At 52.4% G+C, this 9,868-nt stretch overlaps 1 pseudogene; it reads right to left on the bottom strand.

The window, feature by feature from the left end:
* Positions 1-447: 447 nt before the first annotated feature.
* Positions 448-9,308, bottom strand: LOC141998491 (zinc finger protein RFP-like; annotated as a pseudogene).
* Between the last annotated feature and the right edge of the window lie 560 nt (positions 9,309-9,868).

The following is a 9,868-nucleotide window of genomic DNA, read 5'->3' as shown; positions in this document are numbered from 1 at the left end:
ACCATGACAGTGTCACCAGTTGTCGTGAAGTGACTTGGGCCCCTGCAGCAGGAGCTCTGGCTGGGAGACCCCATGAGATCCAATCCCACAGATCTGCACAAACCGCTCCCTGCTGCTGCTTCTCCCCAGCCCCCCAACCACTGATTGATTCATGCTGGGTCCCTGCCCAGCCCCCACCTCTGCCTGTCCCCAGCCCGGTGTTAGTTCTGCCCCCTGCCCAGCCCCCACCTCTGCCCCTCAGGGCCCCTCTGCCCCTCCTGCAGCCCCAGGGGTTCCTCCCCCTCCCCCTCCCATGCCTGGGGCTGCAGAGAGGAAGGGGAAGGAGCTTCCATGGGCCATCAAGATGAGGAGCCAGGGGCTGGGTCGATGGAGTCTTCCAAGCTCATAGAGACTGGGGTCCGTGAGGCTAGAGAGGCTGATTTCCGGTTCCCCCCTCTGCTGTGGGTCTCAGGGACACAGTCGGAAGTGGGATCTCCCCCACACCCCGAGCCAGGGGCGGATTCTCTCCCCAGGGACAGAGCCCAGCGGGAAAGTGAAGATCGGGGCCTCGTCACCAGCATCTATAAATGTCACCTGCCCCCGGTCACAGTCCAGACAAACCTGGATCCTGGTGGGGGCCCGGCGCTGGGGCAGGGGGGTCTCAGGGGAGGTGAGAGCCCGGAACCGATACCCCCACCTCTGCAGAGCCCAGATCCCCCCCTCAGGGCTGAGGCTGATCCGTCCCTTCCTCCCCACAGACTCTCTGGCCACCCCCACAGCCCAGTATCGCCCATCCCCCACCGCCACCTCCCAGCAATGTCTCCCCGCGGTGAATCCCCCACAGCCCAGCACCCAGCGCTCAGTGTCAAATCTCTCAGGGTTGTCGGGCAGATCCTGCCGTGTGTCTCCCCGTCTCACACTTTTCCCATCCTCAGACAGGACGAGTTGGGGAGTAGCCGTGTCTGGATCCAGAGTCACATTCGCTGGGGAGAGAGAATCAGAGCGTTAGGAGGAGAGCTCAGCCCTGGGGGAGGCTGGGACCATTTCTCACTTTCCCCAGGAGCCCTGTTCTGGCTGGGACAGGCCTGGATTGCAGGGAGCTGCCTCTGTCATGGGCACCTGACACTGAGCAGAGATGTCACTGCACTTCCTCAGTCTCTGTAAGGAGACCCACTTCTTTAATTTCCCATTTGCTTGCATAACCGTCTGCTCCCAGCTACCCCTGTTGATTCTGCTCCATTCCCAGCAGGAGAGACACACCAAGAAAGGTTTTAGTGGGGAGGGAGCAGAGGAAGCAGGTCCAGTTTTGAAGCCCAGAGGAAATCTCCCTCCTCTAATGCAGTCTCCACTCCCACGGCTGGGAACAGAGAGGAAGATGCAGCATTGGGGAAGAGCTGATTAACACCAGAGAGTAGGAGGTGGCATTGGGTGAGCTAGCCCCATCCCCAGGCCAGAGAGAAGGGAGGACCTGGCAGCATCAGAGGGAGAGGATCGCCCCAATCCAGGAAGCAGGGAGCAGCTCCAATGGGAGAGCCCAGCCCTCCCCAGAGGAAAGGCGGGATGTTGGAGAAGAGCAATGGGGAGACCCCCTGCACCGGGGTAAAGCAGAGGAATGTGTCAGTCCTCAGGGCGTTGAGCTCTGTTCAGGTGCTGCTCAGGGAGAGTGTTTCTGTTCATTAGCATGGGCATGAACTCAGCACCAAGGTTGGTGTCAGGATTAATTGTGTGATGTCAGCTTGGGATCGCCCCAGGTGTTCCGGCACCTTGGCAGAAGTTGGGGAGGGGGGGTACTAGTTCCCAACATCTGTGGCCCTGCCCTCTCCCTGGCCCTCCCCACTCTTCATCTTCCCGCCGAGGCCCTGACCCTGTCCAGGCTGGGAGCCTTGGCCGCTATGGAGAGCCCCTGACCTTCCACCTTCCCATGTCCACTCTCCGGCGTGCACCACCCAGGGCAGGTGGAGGGTCCAGGGGGAAGAGGAGCAGGGGCGGGGCCACGGAGAGGGACAAGCACAAGGAAGAAGCTGCACTACACAGGGCGGAGTTGATCAGCCGCCCCTCCATGAAGCACAGCCAATGCTGCGATGCTCCACGCCTGCCCAAGACTTGCAGTTTGGGGGACCAACACGGCCCCCTGCCCCCAAACTATGCCAATGTTCAAAAGAGGGTGAGCTTGGCCCCCTGGCCCCCATGTTCCAGTGCCCCTGGATCTCCTCACTGTGAACAGGTTATTTTTAGGGCTGTGTGTGCCACAGTCACTGGTGAGTTGGTTGGTAACTTTCGTTACAATCTCATGAAGATGTTTTCACTGCAATTTTCTCGGAATTTAAAGACAATCTCCAGCTGCAAACTCACCCTGTCTGTCTGCTCCTAGGGATTCCAGTGCAGACGGCAGAGTGTCTGGCGGGGGAAAGGAGAAAAGAGACGAAATTTCAGACCTTCATATTTATAACAGTGTCCCCACTCTGAACGCATAGAACTGTGTTTTCATCATGACAGAGAAACAGATCGAGAGGTCCAGAGACACACTCAGGCATTTAGTAGAAACTAACGGAAACCTTCTACTTCCTCTCTCATTCAGAGATCTCCCAGCAATGGAACTAACGTCCTTTCAGCCTCACAACCATCCCAGGACACACAATCTGTAAGAGAGATTTACTTTTCCCCTCCTCATCCCCTCCCACCTTCCAACTCCAGTTGGTTTGTCCCATTCACTCATGGCCTTTTGTCATAATCTAGACCCAGATCATACAAAGACTTTGGCGGAAAAGTAACTGTACCCACTTTGGTCCCTTTGGCCAGGGGTTGGCAGCATCATGTTGTGCGACGGACACTTGACAAAATTACCGGAGTGAGTGACGGACATTGGTGGGGGGTTATGTCATTCAGTCATCATTCAACCCATAAAATAACACACAATTTTCCACACTGAAAAAACCATAACCTAGCTCGTTAATAAATAATAAACAATAATAATAGTAATAAATTCAACTCAGGTGAGTGTTTTTGAATGTCCCTCACTGCCGCAGTCAATATTTTTTTTGTGGGATGGGGGCATTGAAATAAATATTTCTCCTAAAACCATATTTCAGTGCATTGTTGTCACTACTTTTTTCTTTTTCTTGTTTAAATAATATGTCTGATGGGAGGATGAGTGTCTGTGTCTGTGTGTGTCCCACCTCTACACCGCTTACCCCATGTCTCTCCCCTGTCTGTGTCCCTTACATGGGAGATCCCCCATCATGTCACAGGATGTGGGAAGCAGAGGAGGGGGGGTCTCTCAGTGGAGCAGGGTTTCCCATCGCCTCACTGTAACCAGGGCACCCCTCTCCAGGCAGGGGTGATCCCACGGTTAATGGGAACCTCCTCTGTCTCCTGACCAGGACAAAGGGACAAGCTCCGGCTGTGGGCGGGGGTCTGTTGTGAGCAGGGGCCAGGGTGGAACAAATTCTTCGTGGGGGGGACTCACCTCTGGTGGCTCCCAGAAGTGGCTTCCCCCTGTCCCTCATCCCCACTGCTCCTGGGAAGCTAGGCTGAGGGGGTCTATGCAGATTGGGGTAGCAATGAGGGGCTGGAGCTTGGCTGAGGGGAGCTGTGCAATATGGAGGTGGCACTGAAGAGTTGGAGCTAGTCTGAGGGGGGCTGTGCAGTGGGGGGGCAGCACTGAAGGACTTGAGCTGGCTAAGGGGGATTGTGCAGTTGGGGGAGGCTTTGAAGGGCTGGAGCTAGGCTGAGAGGGCTGTGCACTGGGGGGGTGGCAGTGAAGGGCTAGAGGGAAATGGGCTTAGGGGCGCTGTGGGGTGGGGGGGTGTCACTGAAGGGCTGGAGCCAGGCTGAGGGGGGCTGTGCATCCAGCCACAGAGAAGTTAGCAAAGTCCAATACCCGCTGTGTGGAGACAAGGGTGAGAGTGGCGTGTGTATCATCAGTGGTAATAAACCAATCAGAGAAGAGAACAATAACATGAAAATAACTTGAAGAAAAAAAGCCCTGCCAATGATGTGTTCATGCATGTGTCGTGTATGACCTATATAAGGTACTTAATATTCATACCACTCAAAGGTGATTGGAAAAGAACTAGTAAATATGCAGTTTGGATGTGTCTAATATTCCAGACATTGCTAGGGGTAATTAGAGCTTCCTAGGAGAAATCCCCCCGTGACCCACCTATGCCCCAGGAGAAGGGAACTGACCATCACTTCTTTCTATATGCGATGGTTAGTAGCAAATATCCCAATGGCTGGTGTTGGGGCACGAGTCGGGGAGGGCTCTGAGTTAGAGAGAAATCTTTCCCAGGTGTCTGGCTTTTGGGTCTTGCTGAAATGCTCAGTGTCCAACTGACCACCATATTTGGGATAGGGAAGGAATTTTCCACCAAATCAAATTGCCAGAGACTCTGGGGTTTATTTTTGCCTTCCTCTGCCATATGGGGCACGTATCATTTACCGACGTTAAACTAGAAGAAATGGTGGATTCTCTGTAACTTGAAGTCTTTAAATCATTATATGAGGGCTTCAGTAATTCAGCCAGAGTTTACGGGTAAATTGCAGGAGTGGGTGGGGAGGTTCTGTGGCCTGCAATGTGCAGGAGGTCAGAGTAGATGGTCCCTTCTGACCTTAGAGTCGATGAGTCATTTCTTACTTTGTAACTGTAATCGAAAAGCATGTTTCTGGTGCAAAGAAAGGTTTGAATTAATCAACCTGAGTGTCTTGGACCCAAATGTCTGGCTTTCTCACCCAACAATTAAATAGAAGCATCATCTAAGTGTGAACCAATTGACCAGCACCATTCTCTTCCCACAGTCTCAGAGGCTCTTCCCAATTTCCATTCCTAGATCCCTTCTAGGTACCTTTGAACTTCCTCAGCGTCTCCATTAGCACCATAGTTTTCTGGGAGAAATCGCTGACTCGCTCTTCCAGTTCAGGAGAAATCTCCTCTGGCTGTTGGAACTTCCCCTTCTCACACCTGGAGAGAAACAATTTCCCATGATTATATTTCATTGTGTGACTCATGATAAGTTCTGGCTAGTGAGTCGCTGCTCTAATATGCCTGGAGTTCGAATTCCTCGACTTCTCCCTGCCTCAGAGCAGGTGCAACACAGCCCATGGCCGTACAACCTTCCCTTCTAAGGACTCTTTAATATTCTTCAACTCTGGTCTGGTGAGATCAGCTCTGGGGACAAAAGGGGAACTGAGTCTCCTTGGCCAATTCACTCCTTGGCCTCCATGCTCTGAGGGACAGGAGGTTCCTATGTAAAGTGCTGTGGAAATCTGTCCACTAGGAACTAAACTGAGACACCAACTCCCCCGTCCCCAGCTCATTCCACACAGGTGTCCAAACAGTCCTCAGGCTGGGAAAGACTCAGGTGGGAAAGACTCTTGACCACTGCTGCCTTGGGCTGAATGGTAACCAGGGCCCCAGTAGTGACAGACCCATATTCCATCCCCACAATCCTGAGGCAGCCACTCCCCCAGGGATGTGACATCTCGAGGAAACACTTGAGGTCAGCCTTTCCTACTGAATGGAGAATTCCAGAGTCTTCTGTACCAGGGTGAGAACCTCAGGATTAAGTTTATCTGAGAGATTTGTATCCAAAATCCCCACACATGTTGCTGTGGAGATGCGGTAAAAACATCATCTCCATGTTCTTCCCCAGCATTGCCAAGTATTTGTGGGAGTGAGAGAGAGCCACGTACCTACTCAAGGTGCTTCTGACATCCTAGAGGGGAGAGAGAGAAGAGAGAGATTAAAAAAAATCTCAGTACCACCTGGCACACATTTGGGATTCCAGGAAAGGGATTTTGTAAATAAAGGGCAAATCAGCTCTGCCCTGGCCCCGGGGCCATGGTTTCACTGAGCTAATGGGGCTTTTCCACCTCTAATATCAATGTGTCTGTGAGTCTGCAAAGAACAATAGTCATTCACATTTCAGCAATGCACACATTGAGTTACACTGAGATCTCTGACTGCTGGACCCCGGTGCCCGTACTTTAGGAGCTGTCCTGTCCCTGTGTTGGGATTTGGGATGTTTCTAGCTCAGTCTCACCTGCAGGAATTCACTTGCTGGCTTCTGACACTTCCCCTCCATCTCACTGATCAGCTCACTGAGATGGGAAATCCCCTCTGAGAGTTTGCTGATATTTTCATTCTCTATCTTCACAATCTCCTTGTCCAGCTTTTCCAGCTGGGCCAGCAGGAGTCACTCTTGTTCCTCCAAGAGCTGCCGCAGGTGCTGAAATTCAGACACAATCTTCTGCCTCTCGGTTTCTGTCTGTTTCTAGCAGAAATAAGGAAAGGGCTGGTCAGGAACATGGATGGAGCCTGATGACCTTTCATACAGTCTTACAAGAGAGAGTTTCTTTACAATCTCTAAGACATCTGTTTAGAGACCAGGCCATGAGCCATCAGGCCTAGTGCTCAGAGCTGCAGTCAGAAGTCAGGAACTACAGCCGAAGTCAGAGCTGGAGTCAAAGTCAGGATCTCACCAAGGGTTGGGGCTACAGTCATGCTCAGAAGTCACGCCAAAGGCTGAGCCAGAATCAGTGTCTGGAGTCACACGGGGGATCAGAACTGGAGTCGGAGTCAGGCAGCCACGCGAAGGGTCAAGCCAAAGTCAGACAGCAGTACTGCAGGTCAAACCTGAATCAGGAACAACGCCAGGGCCAAGCCAGCGTCAGTGTGTCCAGTCCAGCAGCAGATCGGGAGTTCACTCAGTTGTCTGGACAACTTCCCGTGACTCCTGCTGGCGCAATTCATGCATCCGAACGTCTGCTCCAATCAGGAGCTTCGTAGGCAGATCCTCTGGTGGGCCAGAGTTTCACTAGCCCCTCCCCCGCTGGCTCTGGAGAGCGGTCGGGTTGTAATGAGAGTCTCTGTGGGCTGAGGTTCCAAACCCACCATTCTTCCCATCCTGACACTTGACTCTACACTGTGATCACAAAGGAGAGGATTTTCTTACCGCTTCCCATTTGGGCCCAATCTCTCTGCAAGGGCTGTCTCCGTGTCTACCGGGATATAGTCAGTGCGGTTTGGGAGAAATTTTGTGAATGCCACAACGGGTAGTAATTAACTCATTCACTAAAATGCATCTTAGATCCTGCAGAAGACGCTGTTGTCCTCCAGGGAGAGAACATTTGTGATATGCGCACGCATGCACACACACACAGACGCACACAATCTCATGATCATGGAGAAACACATAGAAGGCCACAGAGAAATCTACCAGTAAACATCCCTCCCAGCTCTGTGTCCCAGCAGGTGAAGAACAACAGGCACCGACCAGATACTCCCGGCTTCTCTCCTCTCCAGCCACATTCAATCCCAGCAGCTTTTCTCTCTCTTCCCTCAGAGTCTGCAAATGGGCTTGTATTTTTTCCTGACAAACAGAAATGATTTGGTGGGTTTATTTTCAGTGTTGTAGGGGGTGGATGAGGTGTTTTCCACCCAAAATTCTACATAACAGTCAGTCTTCCTAGATTGACTAGGTGGGTAAGGCAATACCTTCTACTGGCCCAGCTCCTGTTAGTAAAAGAGTCACACACAACTCAGCTCTGGGGAACATACTCTTTTCCAGGCCTGAAGAAAAGCTCCCGGGACCAACACGCTTACAACAATATTGTGTACAACAGTGGGTCTTTCTAGAGGTAGGACATCAGAGACACGAAGGAAATGAAACCTTATTTATGGAAATTGGGTGGGTTTTGTATTCAGATGGTTTGAAGTTCTTACGTCCACTTTCTCCATTGAGTGGAACCAGTGGAAAACTGGTGTCCCGTGGTGGTGAATCTATAAAGCTGTTTTTGAGAAGATTTAGCAAACAGTGATACCAATCCCAGAAGCCACCGGGGGCAGCCATGTAGGCTGGGATGCTCAAAGGAGTCCATCTCCATTGGCTTTCAGCCCTGTACCCCTGGGGATGGGAGGGGTTGGACAGCACTGATCTAAGGCCTAGGGCAAACCCCATTAGATGTGTTGATTTGTGTTAGGAACAGCTGGGGTTTGCCCTAGTGCTGTCCTAGCCCCTTTCCCTGCAATGGCCTCTGGGTAGCTTCCCCAAAGTCCCAATCAAAGACCCCAGAAGCGGTGGATTCTGGCAGATTTCAAAGGGCTGCCTGGTGGGACTAACGGACCCACGTTGGCTGGTCCTTGCCCATGAACACACGAGAACAGGTCAGAGTGGCACTGGTCTGCACGGCCCAGGGGTTAGTTTTGCTGCAGATAAGTCTGATCCCAGTGGCATGTGGCACGGACCTGCGCTGACTGGAGCCCTTGTGGGTGTGGACTGAAGGTGCTTTGGGTCCCACACCATGTTCAGCCCTGTGATCTCCTCTATGCAGGCCGGCAGCATCTGAGTTTAACCCCTCATGGAGCGGCACAGGAGTTCAGAATCCCAGTGGGAAACCTCCTCTCCCTGCCGGGCCTAGGACCTGTATCAAGGAGTCTTTTCCTCCTACTGTCTGCACATCATCACTACTTAGTGCTGCTGAAAGGGGCAGAGTAGCTAGTGGTTAGAGCACTGAAGTGGGCCTTGGAAAACCAGGTTTTTATATCCAGCTCTGCCACTGATCTGCTGAGTCACCTTGGACAAGTCACTTCCCCTCACTGTGCCTCATTTTCCCTTCCCACCCTTTGTCTGTCTTGTCCAGTTAGACTGTAAATGGCTCAGGGCAGGGATTGGCCCTCACTGGGTTTTGTGCAAGGCCCCCACAATCGAGGTCAGATCTCATCTGGGGTCTCTAGGGGATGCAAATAACAATAAACACTTTCATACAAGCAGTAATACCATCCACAGCTTGTAAGTCCCCCAATCAGCTTTCATGCAATGAAGGCTACACACAGCTGAATGACAGGGTCACACCATTAAGCTGTAATTAACATCCAAAGTTATTACCCATTAAACTAGACAGCAACTCCCTACCTTGTACTCTTGGGCAGCTTCCTGTATGGGAACCACCGCGTGAGCGCGGTGAGCCCGGGACTCTCTGCAGATCACACAGATGGGGGTTTGATCCTCTTCACAGAACAGTTTCAGAGCCTCCTGGTGTTCCCCACACACCTCGCCCCCTCCTGCTCCCTTCGCTGCCTGGAAACTCAGCCGCTTGGCGATTTCTACGACATTTGCCAGCTGCCTGTTGGGCCTGAGGTTTCTCTGTTGCACAGTTTCTCTGCACTGAGGGCAGGAGGCGGCTGTGTCGGGTCCCTCCCAGCACTGGGCGATGCAGGCTTGGCAGAAATTGTGCCCACACTCCAGAGTGACAGGGTGTGTGAAATACTCCAGACAGATGGGACATGTCGCTTCCTCCTGGAGACTTTTCACGGGGCTCGCTGCAGCCATGGTTCCCTCTGGGCAGTGGGACAGGGTAAGTTTCAGTTTCCTGAGTTCACGCTGTGCCCCACCTGCAGCAGCAACTGGGTGTTTCCTTGCCTGTAAGTGACTCGTCCTGTTTGCTGAGCAGGAAGGACCCGACCAATTTCACCCCTGGAGGCTTTGGTGAAAAAATGTATCAATTCTGGGGGGATCAGACAATAGTTTGGTCAGACCAGAACTATTATAACTACAATACCCACCTGCTGAAGTGAAGAAACAGATAGCTCCCAGAGGCCAATACCATCGATTTGTGTCTGCACTACCCCAAATTTGACCCAGCAAGGTCAATTTTATCGCTACTCCCCTCACTGAGGAGGAGTACAGAAGTCAATTTTAAGAGCCCTTTAGGTCGACAGAACGGGGTTGGTTGTGTAGATGCAGCCATTTTAAAATTGACCTCATGCGGCTAACTTCGACCTAACCCTGTAGTGTGGACCAGGCCTCAGAGTCTCTCTGGGTCTGGTTCCCTCCCTGACGGCAACCTGAGTTCTCCGGCTGCGTCCACAACATTCCTGAGCTGCCTGTTC

This window comes from Natator depressus, chromosome 14 (genome assembly GCF_965152275.1).
Source record: "Natator depressus isolate rNatDep1 chromosome 14, rNatDep2.hap1, whole genome shotgun sequence".
Lineage (NCBI taxonomy): Eukaryota > Metazoa > Chordata > Testudines > Cheloniidae > Natator > Natator depressus.
This window is presented reverse-complemented; position numbering and strand designations above follow the sequence as displayed.